Source organism: Gouania willdenowi, unplaced genomic scaffold, assembly GCF_900634775.1.
Source record: "Gouania willdenowi unplaced genomic scaffold, fGouWil2.1 scaffold_261_arrow_ctg1, whole genome shotgun sequence".
In the NCBI taxonomy this organism is placed as follows: Eukaryota; Metazoa; Chordata; class Actinopteri; order Blenniiformes; family Gobiesocidae; genus Gouania; species Gouania willdenowi.
Window position 1 is genome coordinate 7662 of NW_021145019.1, and position 18079 is coordinate 25740.

Genomic DNA, 18079 nt, shown 5'->3' on the forward strand with positions numbered 1-18079 from the left:
TCAGAGGGCGCCGCTTCTGTGGTCATCCAACACGAGCAGCTGTAGCGGACAGACGACATGTCGTGTTGACTTCAAAACACTGTAGGATGAATCTTATTAGATGGAAACACATTGCTATGGCAAAAAGAGCAGGCTGTGAAAAGTGGGAGGGGCCTATCATGACACAGGAAAATCCATCGCCATAGCTACGCCGTTATACGAAAACACTTACAACTCCAGGCCGATTCCCAAATCCCCAACAGTGGTATACGTGACCGTGGGTTACCGCCCCCGGCCACTTCATCGGAACCTATGACGCCGCTCGCGGCTTTAATTATTATTATTATTATACCCCGCCCGCCTTTGATCGCTAATTCGACCCCCTAAAAATGCCTGAAAACTCACCGAAATTTGCACGCACCTCAGGCCTGGCGAAAAATTTGATAATTTGGTGGCGTGAAAAAAAACAGACAGAAAACGCACGCGTAGCGTGCGTTTTCGCCGCCAAAACAAACGATGGAACCACACGACCGCCAGGTTTGACCGATTTGCACGAAAATCGCCACATGTAGTCTTTGCCCCAGAATGAGCAAAAAGTTACATTGTGACCCCGCCCAAAACCAAACAGGAAGTCAGCCATCTTGGGTCAAAGGTCAAAAATGGCGTTTCGCCCCCGAAACGCATCTGCGCTATCTAGTCTGAGGCGATTCATCCGATTCGCTTAAAACTTGGCAACACCACATAGGACCCATTGAAGATGAAAAGTTATCGAAAGAATTTTCGTATCTGTCACGGTTTGGTCGTGGCGCCGCCACAAAAATGCAATGCTAATTTTCGTTAGCACGCAAAAAATTCCAAATCTCCATAACTCTGACACACAAACTTCAATCAGCTTCAAATTTCACACAAAGGACATGTGCCCAAGCTTGGTCATGACTGCTTTGAAACATTTCCCATCATGCCTTGTGTTTTCGACCGGTGTCATTTAAGGTCATGTACACGGTTAGCATTTACAGGACGCCGTTCTAGGAAAAAGCTTATAACTCTAGAATGCAAAGTTCAAACTGCTTCATATTTGATACACACGATCACTGTCCACAGCTAAACAACAAACGATAACCAATTTACCCACAATGCCTTGCGTTCTCAGAGGGCGCCGCTTCTGTGGTCGTCCTACACGAGCAGCTGTAGCGGACAGACGATATGTCGTGTTGACTTCAAAACACTGTAGGATGAATCTTATTAGATGGAAGCACATTGTTATGGCAAATAAAGCAGGCTGTGAAAAGTGGGAGGGGCCTATAATGACACGGGAGAATCCTTCGCCATCAGCACGCTATAATAGGAAAATGCTTATAACGCTTCAATGCAAAGTTCAAACTGCTTCATATTTGATACACACGATGATTGCCCATCCATAAACAACGCTCGATGACCAAATTACCCATCATGGCCAGTGGGAGGGGCCTATAATGACACATGAAAATCCCTCGCCATAACTACGCCATTATACAAAAACGCTTATAACTCTAGAGTGCAAAGTTCAAACTGCTTCATATTTGATACACACGATCACTGTCCACAGCTAAACAACAAACGATAACCAATTTACCCATAATGCCTTGCGTTCTCAGAGGGCGCCGCTTCTGTGGTCGTCCTACACGAGCAGCTGTAGCGGACAGACGATATGTCGTGTTGACTTCAAAACACTGTAGGATGAACCTACACAGAGGGGAGCAAATTCCTATTGAAGAAACAACAGACTGTGGTCAGTGGGAGTGGCCTAAAATGTCACTGGAAAATTCTTCGCCATCAACACGCTATAATAGGAAAATTCTTATACCGCTCCAATGCAAAGTTCAAACTGCTTCATATTTGATACACACGATGATTGTCCATCGATGAACAACGCTCGATGACCAAATTACCCATCATGGCCAGTGGGAGGGGCCTATAATCACACAGGAAAATCCCTCGCCATAACTACGCCGTTATAGGAAAACGCTTATAACTCTAGAGTGCAAAGTTCAAACTGCTTCATTTTTGATACACATGATGACCGTACAGCCCCAAACAACAAACGATAACCAAAAACACCCACAATGCCTTGCGCTCTCAGAGGGCGCCGCTTCTTGGGCTGTCCTACGCCAGCAGCTCTAGCTGCAAGACGACATGTCGTGTTGACTTCAAAACACTGTAGGATGAATCTTATTAGATGGAAGCACATTGCTATGGAAAATATACCAGGCTGTGAAAAGTGGGAGGGGCCTATCATGACACAGGAGAATTCTTCGCCATCAGCATGCTGTAATAGGAAAAAGCTTATAACTCTAGAATGCTAAATTCAAACTGCTTCATATTTGATACACACGACGACTGTCCAGCCATAAACAAAACTCCATAACCAATTTACCCATAATGCCTTGCGTTCTCAGAGGGCGCCGCTTCTGTGGTCGTCCTACACGAGCAGCTGTAGCGGACAGACTATATGTCGTGTTGACTTCAAAACACTGTAGGATGAACCTACACAGAGGGGAGCAAATTGCTATGGAAGAAAAAACAGGCTGTGATCAGTGGGAGGGGCCTATAATGACACGGGAGAATCCTTCGCCATCAGCACGCTATAATAGGAAAATGCTTATAACTCTAGAATGCTAAATTCAAACTGCTTCATATTTGATACACACGACGACTGTCCAGCCGTAAACAAAACTCGAGAACCAATTTACCCATAATGCCTTGCGTTCTCAGAGGGCGCCGCTTCTGTGGTCGTCCAACACGAGCAGCTGTAGCGGACAGACGATATGTCGTGTGGACTTCAAAACACTGTAGGATGAATCTTATTAGATGGAAGCACATTGCTATGGAAAATATACCAGGCTGTGAAAAGTGGGAGGGGCCTATCATGACACAGGAAAATCCCTCGCCATAACTACGCCGTTATACGAAAACGCTTATAACTCTAGAGTGCAAAGTTCAAACTGCTTCATATTTGATACACACGATCACTGTCCAGAGCTAAACAACAAACGATAACCAATTTACCCACAATGCCTTGCGTTCTCAGAGGGCGCCGCTTCTGTGGTCGTCCTACACGAGCAGCTGTAGCGGACAGACGATATGTCGTGTTGACTTCAAAACACTGTACGATGAATCTTATTAGATGGAAGCACATTGCTATGGCAAATACAGCAGGCTGTGAAAAGTGGGAGGGGCCTATCATGACACAGGAAAATCCTTTGCCATAACTACGCCGTTATACGAAAACGCTTACAACTCCAGGCCTATTCCCAAGTCCCCAACAGTGGTATACGTGACCGTGGGTTACCGCCCCCGGCCGCTTCATCGGAACCTATGACGCCGCTCGCGGCTTTAATTATTATTATTATTATTATTATTATTGTATGAAGCCAACATTACTGCAGCTCTGCACATCATTGTTGTCGTGTTAAAGTATTTTTATACAAAGACTTAAAAACAATCTGAAATTAGTGCTGACTCAAGTAAATCACCTTTATTATGCATTATAACAATCTGTTCCTTAAGTCTCTAAATTATTGAAACAATTAAAAACATCTCCTAAAAAATAAAATTACAGAAAATGAAATAATCATTTAATATACATTTCAATAAATAAGTGCATCCCATTCTGTCTGTTGTCTGTAGAAGTGATGGGTCTAGACCTGATGATGAAACTAGGATCAGCTCATGGTTTTAATGTCCAGGGAGGGGCGTGGCCACTCTGTATGGACTTAAAGAAGAAGAAATAAAAGAAGAGTTAGATAATGTCATGTTCATCAAAAGGAAAACTGAAAGTGATGGAGATAAATATGATCAGATGGACACAGACACACAAAGTTTAAACAAACACACAAATACTCTGTCCTAAACTGTCTCACACATTAAAATCATCTATTTACACTTATATTAATGTACACAAAGACTAGCTCCACAAAATCAGAACGACATTTATTGATCCATAAATTAAACTGATCTTACCTTTATAGGCTCAGTTTCCTCCTTTGTTTTTAAATCCTTTGATCCTCCATTCATGGTGGTGTTTATCATCAGAGAGTCTTTCATTTTTAATAAATCCACCGTTATTTGGTCTGTTTTAATCTTTCTTTCTCACTCACTTGGTTCTCTCTGTTCCTTGTGTTGATTTCATCAAAACAAAGCAGCATCTTTAATGTTTCCATTACATGTGAGTAAAATTACCACAATGTACCGACACTGGCTGTAAAGAGCAACTTCTTATCTTTCATAAACTGGTGGAATTTCTCCGATAGAACAAATATGAGCAGAGTTACAGTTATTTAAATTAACGTGATGCGTTCAGGGGCCCTGGGAAACCCAGTCCGTGAAAAGAGCACGTGTCTGGGTAAATCTTGGTTTATAGTTACCCTACGCAACAGAAAATATGAAATTAACAGAATGTACTGTCAACAACAAACCCAGAGTCGCTTAATGGTGACGTAACGCCATACGTGTGTCATAAATTAACGTGATGACGTGTTTCTCTGTGGGAACCGAGTTGAGCTGGTGATCACGTCCGTTCTACCGTGTCAGGGAGGGGGTACAGGGAGGGGGGGATTCCTGCTGAGAGCTTGGAACTGCCCCAGTTACCAGTGTGAGTACACCCTAAATGCAGTTAAAAAAGGAGTCCAACGCTCCTCAAAGCAGGTTATTTTATTTTTTCTGAGAGCAGACATCTTTTCCATGGAAATAAATTCTGTGAGGAGATTTCGCCATTGGTTTATGTTTAAGGATTTTTTATCTTTCCAATTCACTAATATTGTTTTTTTTTGCTATGGCGAGTGCTGCAAGGATGGATTGTGATTGGCTTGCTGGAATATCAAGCATAGTCAGGTCTCCTAACAGACATAGATTTGGAGATAGAGGAATCCTGGAGTCCAAAATGGAGGACAGTTTTTCAGTGATTAGAAACCAAAACTGTTGAACTGGGGAACAAAGCCATACAGCATGTAAATATGAATCAGCTGTTCCCTGGGTGCACTGAGAGCAGATGTCTGTTATGGAGAAGCCCATTTTATACATTTTCTGTTGGGTAATGTGGGATCTGTGGAGGACCTTGTATTGAATTAGCTGAAGATTTGTGTTTTTAGTCATCTTAAAGGTATTACAACAAATTTCTGTCCAGAACTCGGTGTTCGTGGTGATTGAGAGTTCAGCTTCACATTTAGTGATTGGTAAGTGATTAGAGTTAGTGTTCAAGAGTGCTCTGTATATTTTTGAGAGTTTTTTTGTTTTTGTTGAGATATTTTTCATATATATGGCCAGTTCTGGAGGTTGTAAGGTGATTAAATCTATTGCCGTATGTTTCTTAATTGTCTCTGTTATTTGTAAGTACTGTAGAAAGTAACTTTTATTTATATTAAATGTTTGGGTTAGATTGTTATATGTCCTGAACTTATCATTTTCAAAGAGGTCTTGGAGATGAATAATTCCGCTATCTTTCCATGTTTTTAGATAGAGTGGTGTTTTTCTGTTTCTAAAGTCAGGGTTGTACCAGATTGGAGACAGCATGTTAGTTTTTAATTGAACATTTGTGATGTCCAGGGCTTTCCACCACACAGTCAGGGTGGAGGCAATCAGTGGGTTTTTAAAGCAGTTATGATGTTTCAGGGTCACAGTGATAAAAGGGAGATCAGAGAGTTTAATATGTTTGCAGTCTAACTGTTCTATTTCTAGCCAGGTGTTGTGGTATTATCTTGGTTTTAGCCATTCTGTTAAATATAGAATTTGGTTTGCTAGGTAATAATGCGTGAAATTAGGGGCTTCCAACCCTCCCTCGCTTTTATTTTTTTGAAGAGTTGAAAGGCTTATTTTGGGTTTTTTATTCTTAGCATAGAATTTTGTAATTGCAGAATCTAATCTTTGGAACCACTGGTTTCAGTGGATCATAGAGAACAGATAGTTTATTTTAGGTAAGATTTTCATTTTAACTGAGGCTATTCTGCCAAGGAGTGAGATGTGGAGATTGTTCCATCTCTGCAGGTCTTCTGTGACTTTATCCAACAGTGGATCCAGGTTCAGTTTAATTAATTCATTTAAGTTTGGTGATATATTTAAGCCTAGATATTTAATTATATTTGTGGGGGAGGGGTATTGTGGGTTTTGGGTTGCTGGGTTCCATGAATTTTTCGTTAAAGGAAGGATTGATGATTTTGACCAGTTAATGGAATAATCTGATAGTTTAGAGAAGCTGTTTATTAGTTTAAATAATTCTTCTAATGAGGATTGGGGTTCTTCCAAATAGAGTAAAATATCATCCATATAAAGATTAATTTTGTGTTCTGAGATGGATGAGTGGATTCCTCTAATAACAGAGTTCTGATGAACAGCTGATGCGAGAGGTTCAACAAATATTGCAAAAAGCAAAGGTGAGAGTGGACAACATTGTCTCGTTCCCCTCTGCAGTGTGAAGCTTTGGGATGTTATTTTGTTTGTGGTTACTGAGGCCTTAGGTTTAGAGTAGAGGGTGGAGATCCATTGTATGAATGAATCTCCAAAGCCAAATTTGCCAAGGACAGCAAGGAGGAATGACCAGTTTACTCTATCAAATGCTTTTTCTGTGTCTAGTGACAAGATTATAGTTTTCTTTTTAGAGTTCTGTGCCATGTTGATCAAATTAAACAGTCTTCTAACATTGTCTGTGGAGTGTCTATTTTTAATAAATCCTGTCTGGTCTTGGTCTTAACCTTTCACACCTCTGTGTGAACCATCATCTCACCTCCTCCTCTGGCTCCCTGAACACCCACACACCTTTAGACTGTACTGCCCCCCCCCCCCCCATACTGCCTGCTCCCCCCACAATAAACATCACAGCTGACCAGGTGAAAAGACAACTGGTGAAACTTCACGCTGGAAAAGCTGCAGGACCTGATGGAGTCTGTCCCAGAGTACTGAAGGTTTGTGCTTCACAGCTCTGTGGAATATTCCAGCACATCTTCACCATGAGCCTGAGTCTGCAGAGGGTCCGTGTGCTGTGGAAGACCTCCTGCCTGGTTCCTGTTCCAAAGACATCACGTCCCAGCAGCTCCAAGGATTACAGACTGGTTGTGTTGACCTCCCACATCATGAAGACCCTGGAGAGACTTATCCTGGTGCAGCTCTGACCATCTATCAGACCACACCTGGACCTACTACAGTTTGCCTACCAGCCCAAGGTTGGAGTTGAGGACACCATCACCTTCATGTTCAACCGTGTCTCCTCTCACCTGGACGTGGTGGTGAGCACTGTGAGAGTCATGTTCTTTAATACCATCCGTCTGGTTCTACTGGGTGAGAAGCTGACAGAGATGCAGGTGGACTCCTCCATTGTGTCCTGGATTGTGGACTACTTAACTGACAGACCACAGTATGTACGTCTGAGACAGTGTGTGTCTGACTAAGTGGTCAGCAACACTGGGGCGTGGCCCCTCAAGGGACTGTCCTCTCTCCTTCCTCTTCACCACCTACACCATGGACTTCAGCTACTGCACTGACACCTGTCATCTCCAGAAGTTCTCTGATGACTCTGCAGTGGTTGGATGTATCAGGGAGGGGGACGAGGTGGACTACAGGGCTGCTGTGGACAGCTTTGTCACATGGAGTGAGCTGAACCATCTACAGCTTAATGTGACAAAGACCAAGGAGCTGATTGTGGACCTGAGGAGAACCAGGAGGCCAGTCAGACCTGTCTCCTTCCAGGAGGTCAGTGTGGACATTGTGGAGGAGAACAAATACCTGGGAGTGGTGATTGACAGTAAACTGGACTGGGGGAGGAACACTGACTCCCTCTACAGGAAGGACCAAAGCTGAGGTCCTTCAACATCTGCAGGAAAACACTGATTATGTTTAATGAGTCAGTGGTGGTGAGTGTGATCATCTACGCTGTTGTTTGCTGGAGGAACAGACTGAGGGTCACAGACACCAACAGACTCTACAGACTCATCCACAAGGTCAGTGACGTTGTGGATTAAACTGGACTCTCAGAGAGGAGGAGCCTGTCTAAGGTGAAGACCATCCTGGTCAATGAGTCCCACCCACTCCATGATGTGCTGGTCAATTACAGAAGAACCTTTAGAACCTTCAGCACCTTTAGAACCTTTGGCACCTTTAGAACCTTCAGCACCTTTGGCACCTTTAGAACCTTCAGCACCTTTAGAACCTTCAGAACCTTCGGCACCTTTAGAACCTTCAGAACCTTCAGCGCCCTTAGAACCTTCGGCACCTTAAGAACCTTCAGCACCCTTAGAACCTTTAGAACCTTCAGTAACTTTAGAACCTTCAGCACCTTTAGAACCTTAGAACCTTCAGCACCCTTAGAACCTTCAGCACCTTTAGAACCTTTAGAACCTTCAGCACCTTTAGAACCTTAGAACCTTCAGTACCCTTAGAACCTTTAGAACCGTAGAACCTTTAGAACCTTCAGCACCTTCAGCACCTTTACAACCTTTAGAACCTTCAGCACCTTTACAACCTTCAGCACCTTTAGAACCTTTAGAACCTTCAGCACAAGGCTGATCCAACCACGGTGCTTCACAGAACGCCACAGGAAATCATTCCTGTCTGTGGAGATCAAACTGTATAATTCATCACTGTAACCTCACAGCTTGATTGTTGGAAATATCTGTATTATTATTATTATTATTATTATTACTATTATTACTATTATTATTATTATTATTATTATTATTATTATTATTACTATTATTATTATTATTATTATTATTATTATACTATATTACTATTATTACTATTATTATTTATTATTATATTATTATTATATATTACTATTATTATTATTTTATTATTATTATTATTATTATTATTATTATTATATTATTATTATTATTTACTATTATTATTATTATTATTAGTACTTTATTATTATTATTCTTATTATATTATTATTATTATTATTATACTATTATTAATTAATTACTATTATTTATTATTATTATTATTATTATTATTATTATTATATTACTATTACTATTATTATTATTATTACTATTATTATATGTGTCGTTATTAATATTATTATTATTATTATTATTATTATTATTATAATAATAAAAATAATAATAATCTTACTTTATTTTCTACTGCTGTAATGTGTGTGTATCTGATCCTTATTTTTACTTAATTATACACTTATTTAACGTTTATTCTTTCTTTCGTCTTTGTTTAATGTTTTTATTTTTTTTGTGGCTGTAACAAAAACTATTTCCCCCTGAGATTAATAAAGGAGTTCTGATTCTGAATTGTACATAGATCATTGAAGATGTAATTGTAATTTAAAAATGTAATTAGGCTCAACTGTGTAAATGTGATGTAATCTAAGCTATGATCAGTGATCAATGATCTGATTATCAGTGTTTATCAGGAGATGATCAGAGATTCATAAAGTGTCTCTATCACCTCTGTGTGAACCGTGTGTGCTGTCGATCAATAAGTTCAGCTCGTTGTGTGTTTGTGTGTTAGCTCTGATATCCTTGTCTTGTTAAGCTCTATATTCCTCTACCTGCTCTATAAATATATGTCTATAAACAGCCTGTGCTGGGATGTTTTCCCAGGGGACAACCATACAGTCCCCTATCTATTCTGTGTGTCTCCTGAGGCTCTTGGAGCAGAGCTGGCCCTCCATCATACAGTAAACATGACGCCCTGCAGGAACACAAACAGGTGCTATAATAAGATATGAGGACATGTCCCTCACTGTCTATAGAACCTTTACTCTGTTCTACTTCCTGCTCTAATCACACACTGAGCCTATGATGGCTCATGTTTAATAAACGCTGTCTGCACTGCTTTTTATGCTGACACTCACTAAAAAGTTACACTGTGGATGATTTCCTCTAAACCCAGTTAGAAAAACACGTGGGCCAGGGGGGTCCATTAGTAACAGTTATATTTTTAATATAATATTATTAATACTGGCAGTGGGAACTGATGATGGAAATGTCCCACTAATGTACTATCCACTACACGCTCAATGAGTTTATACCAGGGGTCTGCAACCTGTGGCTCTGGAGCCTAATGTGGCTCTTTGACTCTTATGCAACGGCTCCCTTTAGCTTTAAAAAAAACTATTGAAATAATTTTTATTTTTATTTTTTACAGAGACCATTAATGATTAATGACAAATAAAATCAGGATATGACAATTTATTCCTACTTCACCTCCTACAACATCTACAGACCATCAACTTTCCTCCACCTGTGACTAACCTTACATTTTAAATCCTGGTAAGAAACTAAACCAACATAAACACTATTTCTGGAAGTAATTACAGATTTTAATTGTGTGGGAACAGATTCATTGAACCACCAATGTACAGGTTAAATATGTATGTTTTATGTGTGACAAGAAATTAGCGATTAGCATGCGTTGATCACATAATAATGCCTTTTAAATACATCAACTAAAAAAGAATCTTCTTTATATAACATTGTGTTCATGTAAACTGAGATAAGTGTGAAGATGCAAGATACTGTTTCATATCTTGATGTCAATTTATTTTATTTTAAACTATTTTAAGTTGCCATTTACATGATCGATAAAAATCAACTCAAATGAAATCAAACATTATTCTATATAATTTTAACTGTATATAATGTAATACACTGTATTGTCTTCATAGAGAAGGTATTTATGGCTCCAGGAGGACTTTAATCCAGGTGAGATGAGGTTAAATGGCTCCTTGTAGAGTAAAGGTTACAGACCCCTGGTACAGTATATATGCTCCATCACCTAATTCTCCAAAATAAACTTTCACTCTCTAAATTTCTCGACACATGCCATAGATTTAATAAATTGTTACATAAAGTATAAAACTCAACTTGTAAAGATAGGGTCAGTAAAATCTAGCTTGCTGGGCTGCTCAATGGGCGTACCACAAGGTAGTGTTCTGGGCCCCCTACAGCTCAACTCAGATTTACAGACCTAACTATCAACATTAAGAAAACAAAAGACATGTACTTCCATTCACCACAGAGACACCTGTCAATCTCTCAACTGTATGAAACTATAAACAACCCTTGACACCGTACACAGTGTCCACACACAAAACCTCACAAAGAAGTTTAACCAAAAACTGTTTGTGTACGGTAAGATCAGAGCATGTTTGTCACTATCCGTCTCAAGGACGTACTTGCATGCCATCGTACTGTCCACCTTCTCCTACCGTCTCACAACGAAGGAAATACTTGAACCCTGGCTGGACTGGTTAAGAAGGAGAAAGTTACGACTCATCCAGGATGTGATGTCATTAAGACAAACCTGGAGTTTTAATAACTGATGAGTTTCATCTGATTTCATTGAGAGATAAAGCTGTGTATCATCTGCATAGCAATAGAAATGTATATAATGTTCTCTGATAATGTTACCTAGTGGAAGCATTTATAATGTAAAGAGTATTGGTCCTAAAACTGAACCTTGTGGAACTCCATGATTAACTCTGGCTGAGGACAGATTATTAACATGAACAAAGTGGTTCTGTCTGATTGGTAGGATTTAAACCAACCCAGCGCTGTTTCTTTAATCCCAAAAACACTTTCCAGCTTTCCATTCTCCACCTTTACTTTGAAAGTTCTGAAAACATTTGAAGTGAGAAAGTGACCAAGTAGAATATCAACATGTGCTCATTTGATCTATAAAACTCACGCAGACACATTTCACACATTTTCAGAGACTCTCCATTGGTCTACTGACTACACTTCCTGTTAACTTCAAAATAAGAGCCCTATTTACAAAAGACTAAAAAAAAACTAATGGAAGACAAGAATAGATGCTTTTATTTTGAAAAGAGGATGTTTGATTTTTATCTTGAGTATGACTAGTGTGCCCACCATGCATACTTAAAACATGTCCCCATACAATATACATCCTGGTATTTATGAATGCACTGCATACTTATGCTATGCTAACTAGCTACTCATTACTCACTATATCTCTATATCCACTATTCTCTCAGTCTATTCTACTCACACAGATTGTAGAGTCCACAGGTGATTGTTTTTATAGGAAGGGGCGGAGCTAACAGTGATGCACGATGGTCCAATGACATCACAGAATTTCATTCTCAGCCAATAGCAAAATTAAACAGTAATATTCTGGTTCAACCCATAGAGGGCAGTCACTCCAACATTTACAGTTAAATACTACTAATGTCAATAGTTTGACTAAAATGTTGAGCGTTGGACCAGAATCAAGAAATAATAATCTGATTACAATAGATCCTGTTTCATGGACTTAAAGTTGTAACGTCTGGAACAACAAAGTCACGTTTCTGGACGTTTTATCAACAGCTGTTGGTTTGATTTCCACAAACAAAACATTATTATTCATTAACTTGTACTTTAGCAAACATAGCATTTTCTCTTTGGATATATAACACATAGTCAGATACTCACTCACACCTCACTATAAATAACACAAAGAATGATATAGTCATTTATATTTGAATATTTTTCCACACCTTTAGTCTAAAGTACACTTTAAGTCTTTGAAACCTTGTAATGATATAAGTGAACTTTTTTATTTCTTTAAAAAAAGGTGATGAGTCATGATAAACTAAACCTGACTTCACTTTTTTTTAAATTATAAATATTTTTAGAATAAAATTGTTTGAAAAAACTTCATTAGACAGGCACTAAACAATATTTTATTTTATTTGTAAAATAAGCTGTATTTTAAGATATATATATATACATTTAATCATTTTTCTATGAAAAATATTCAGTAGATATTTGTGTGTTTGGCTAAAGAAAAAATGTGAAATAATATCTACCCATGTGTTTACTATTGGTTAGATTAACTGTTTGTTTGTGATATTAACGTTGAGCTTTTTTACATTTTATTTTTACATGTAATCACTCAAAACTGTTGTAGATTTCATTAAAAGACTGGGTTTAGATCAGGATTCTGTTCATAGACTTAAATTGAATAAATGTAAAGATTATGTCTAGAACTCAAGTTTAATGTTGGCAAAGTTTTTAATCCATAAGTGTAGATATAGGAAGACAAAACTTTGTGTTTAAATTCCTACGCTCCTGAACGCACCACCCACACACAGAAAGAGAAGCAGCTGTGTTTAATGTAATGGATCATTATTTGATCATTAATGGAACATTCTACAAAGTTTAATAAAGTCTGACTTTCTGCTCATCTGGACAGGTGAGTTAGAACACATGCGTTAACTAGCCTGTTGTTAGCATTAGCATAGCCTGCTGTTAGCATTAGCATAGCCTGCTGTTAGCATTAGCATAGCCTCATTTCCTGATAAATGATAATTTTACATGAGTTTTGTGGTTATAGTGACTAAACTACAATAATGTGGGACGTTTAAAACATAATCTTTACTTTTATTTAATTGAACTAAAAACTATAATCCTGATCCTAAACCAGGGTCATGTGGACTTTTAACAATGGTCAGACGTTGGACCAGTGGGATGTGTGTGGTGCTCCCCCTGGTGGAGAATGGAGACATGACAGATGGAAATTTTCAATTTTATGCCAATCTTCTTAAAAACCCTTTTTTTCATCGACATTAAAGGTCATTAAACAATCCTACAGAAATTAAAAGAGCATTCACTTAAAGACTGCATTAGATATGTGACCATTAGATAATGCTAGACCACACAGCTGTGCTACAGCAAGTTAACAAAATCAGCCTGTGTGGAACAGGAAGTAGTACAAAGACAGAATAAAATATGTATATCCAAAAACAAGTTCCAGACCTTTCCATTGACACCATGTTTGGCCTGATCTGAGAACTTAAATTGTAAATTGTATTTCACATATAAATTTATCTGTGGATGAATCACACATCACACAATCACACGTGAATTAGCGAAATCTCGTTAACAGACGAGCAGCAAACGGAGGTGGTGGAGAACGATGGTCTGCAGTTTTGGTGCAGATATGCATCCAGTGGAAATCCAGGGTGTGTTAGCGCTGCAGTTAATCTCCACCTGGTGCATCACATGACACCATGAGAACCAGAATAAAACAACAACAACAAACTGACTTTGATATTGAAGAACGTAACGGACTGGGTTCTATGTTAATGAGTCATGTTCCACGTGTAGTTTATTCAATGTTTAACAGGTGTTGTAGTTTCCCATGGCCTTGAAGGTATCATTGTTACTGCAGCTTTCTCTGCCAATGATTGTCTTTGTTTACATATGTTCTGCGTGTTGATTGGCTGCTGGAAAAAGGGGGTGGGGCGTAAGCGGAGAATGGGAGAACATTCTCTTCCCACGGGTGTTGAGGAGATAAATGACGGAGTGAGACGTTTGTGTTTTAATTGTTTATTTTGGCCGGATTAAAAAGGCCAATGGGCCGGATGTGGCCCGCGTGCCGTAGTTTGCCCACCTATGTCTTAAACCCAGTCTAGTAATGAAATGTACACCTTTTAGTGATTAAATGTAAAAAAGACTAAATTCACAGTTAATATCACAAAATTAACAGTATATTAAACATTTGATGTGAGGAATCATCACACGATAGATATAATTTAACATTTTATTTTCTTTAAACTTTAAAATCATCAGCAAACAAATCTACTGAATATTTTTAACAGAAATAGATTAAATATATTTTTAAACTTCTTGTTTAGTGCCAGTCCAATTAATTATTTTATACATTTTTAATCTGAAAATATTTTTTGTCGTCCTTTTTTTGTTTTAAAGAAAAAACTTTATTTACATGATTACATCATTAAAAACAAACATGAACTATTGTTTAGACTGAAGATGTGGAAATATATTCAAATATACAGAGGAAGAGTTGACTCACAATATCATTATAATATAATAATATAACTTATTTAAGGATTATTTTAATGCCTATACAGTGACATCATTTATATTGATTTTTAATGTAAAAAAAAGACATGACACAAAAGATGACTGTTCAGATTCAAACCCCCAACCCCTTGTTCCTAAACACACTTCCTACCCTCTGCTCCACCATAACGTTCAAACCATGTGATCAACTCTACTGTAATAAATACTGTAAGTTACATTTACAGTATGTGTGTGTGTGAGTGTGTGTGTGAGAGTGTGTGTGTGTGTGTGTGAGTGTGTGTGTGTGTGTGTGTGTGTGTGTGTGTGTGTGAGTGTGTGAGTGTGTGTGTGTGTGTGTGTGTGTGTGTGTGTGTGTGTGAGTGTGTGTGTGTGTGTTGTGTGAGTGTGTGTGTGTGAGAGTGTGTGTGAGTGTGTGTGTGAGTGTGTGTGTGTGAGAGTGTGTGAGTGTGTGTGTGTGAGAGTGTGTGTGTGTGTGAGTGTGTGTATTTTCTGAGATAAGGTCATTTACTAGTAGAGATTTGGATCTCAGTGATCTAATATTTAATAGAGCACATCTAATGCTTTTATGTTTTGGTGTTTCTAGATTTGAGATTTTAATTTTTTCAGATTTTTATAATTGATAGCTCTTTTATTTGATTTTATGTTAAAATCATTGTGAAATATGGGTCGGGGGACTGACACCGTCTCCATAAAATAATATTCATCACCATCACAACAGTTTGTCATGGCGATGAACACAGCTATCCTGATAGCAATGGGAGGGAAACTGTCCTAAGGCAAGCGCAGAGGGGCGTGGAGGACTCCCCCTCTGTAACATGGTCTCATTCATGAGATGTCATAAATGTGCCATGTTTTCTGATAGTAGAGATGCTCCCTCCAAAGTAGGATGGATTCCATCTCTTCCTATCAGGTTCGGTTTTCCCCAGAAGGATCTCCAATTATCAATGAAGCCCACCTCGTTTTCTGGACACCACCCTCGATAGCCAGCGGTTTAAATGATGACATGCTATAGGCTATACATGTCATCACTGGTCAGATTTGGTAAAGGACCAGAGAAAATTACGGAGTCCGACATTGTTTACCACTTTTTCTGTCTGTTTTTTATCCACTATAAATTACAACTTTTAACCAATTTCTGTGGTTTTTAAAATCTCATTTCACCACATTTTCCACCATTTTGGGTCATTTTTGAAGCATTTTATTAGTGATTAAAACCGGATTTATTAGTTTATTTATTTTATTATTCAGATGAATAAATAAATGTGGTTATCACAGATTATAGAACAATAGACCATCATTTTACTGACTTTATGGATGGACCCCAAAAATCTCTCCCCTTTATTCCCCCTTATAGATGGTCCTGTCTCCACATACTGTTCTTCAATGTTCATGTCTGTGTTCAACCACCTTCGCTACAGTGGGGGTCCCTGCTCTATGGGACCTTTATTTTGGAGGTCCCTGCTCTATGGGACCTTTATTTTGGAGGGTCCCTGCTCTCTGGAACCTTTATTTTGGAGGGTCCCTTGCCTCTGGGAACCTTTATTTTGGAGGGTCCCTGCTCTCTGGAACCTTTATTTTGGGAGGGTCCCTGCTCTCTGGAACCTTTATTTTGGAGGTCCCTGCTCTCTGGAACCTTATTTTGGAGGGTCCCTGCTCTCTGGAACCTTTATTTTGGAGGGTCCCTGCTCTCTGGGACCTTTAATTTTGGAGGGTCCCTGCTCTTCTGGAACCTTTATTTTGGAGGGTCCCTGCTCTCTGGAACCTTTATTTTGGAGGGTCCCTGCTCTCTGGAACCTTTATTTTGGAGGGTCCCTGCTCTCTGGGGACCTTTATTTTGGAGGGGCCCCTGCTCTCTGGAACCTTTATTTTGGAGGGTCCCTGCTCTCTGGAACCTTTATTTTGGAGGGTCCCCTGCTCTCTGGAACCTTTATTGTGGAGGGTCCCTGCTCTCCTGGGACCTTTATTTTGGAGGGTCCCTGCTCTCTGGAACCTTTATTTTGGAGGGTCCCTGCTCTCTGGAACCTTATTTTGGAGGGTCCCTGCTCTCTGGAACCTTTATTTTGGAGGGTCCCTGCTCTCTGGGACCTTTATTTTGGAGGGTCCCTACTCTCTGGAACCTTTATTTTGGAGGGTCCCTGCTCTCTGGACCTTTATTTGGGGAGGGTCCCTGCTCTCTGGAACCTTTATTTTGGAGGGTCCCCGCTTTCTATGGGACCTTATTTTGGAGGGTCCCTGCTCTCTGGGACCTTTATTTTGGAGGGTCCCCGCTCTCTGGAACCTTTATTTTGGAGGGTCCCTGCTCTCTGGAACCTTTATTTTGGAGGGTCCCTGCTCTCTGGCACCTTTATTTTGGAGGGTCCCCGCTCTATGGGACCTTTATTTTGGAGGGTCCCTGCTCTCTGGAACCTTTATTTTGGAGGGTCCCCGCTCTATGGGACCTTTATTTTGGAGGGTCCCCGCTCTCTGGAACCTTTATTTTGGAGGGTCCCTGCTCTATGGGACCTTTATTTTGGAGTGTTCCCGCTCTATGGGACCTTTATTTTGGAGGGTCCCCGCTCTATGGGACCTTTATTTTGGAGTGTTCCCGCTCTATGGGACCTTTATTTTGGAGGGTCCCCGCTCTATGGGACCTTTATTTTGGAGGGTCCCCGCTCTATGGGACCTTTATTTTGGAGTGTTCCCGCTCTATGGGACCTTTATTTTGGAGGGTCCCCGCTCTATGGGACCTTTATTTTGGAGGGTCCCCGCTCTCTGGGACCTTTAATTTGGAGGGTCCCTGCTCTCTGGGACCTTTATTTTGGAGGGTCCCTGCTCTCTGGGACCTTTATTTTGGAGGGACATGGCCTGAACAGGTTGAGAACCAGTGGTTTAAACCAGTTTCTACAGTAGAACCAACAGGAGTGATAGAGTAAGTCACTGTCACGTTCCAACAGTCGTCTGCTTTCTGAGGACACACACACACACACACACACACACACACACACACACACACACACACACACCACACACACACACCACACACACACACACCTCTACTTTGAGTGGAAGACATCCAGTGTGTTGACGCGCTGTCCACCCCCCGTTACTGTTTCTAATAACTGGTCTAATTAACACAGTGTGAGTAATTAGTGTTTTTATATTAAAGCAGAATTATCTGCTGTGTTTGTATTTTTCATCCTGAAGGAACGACAGAATAAGTTTTTTTTATTCCTTAGACGTTTTCATGAAGTTCCTCCAAACACAAACTCAATGGATGTTCTCATTAGCATTGTAGCACGTTA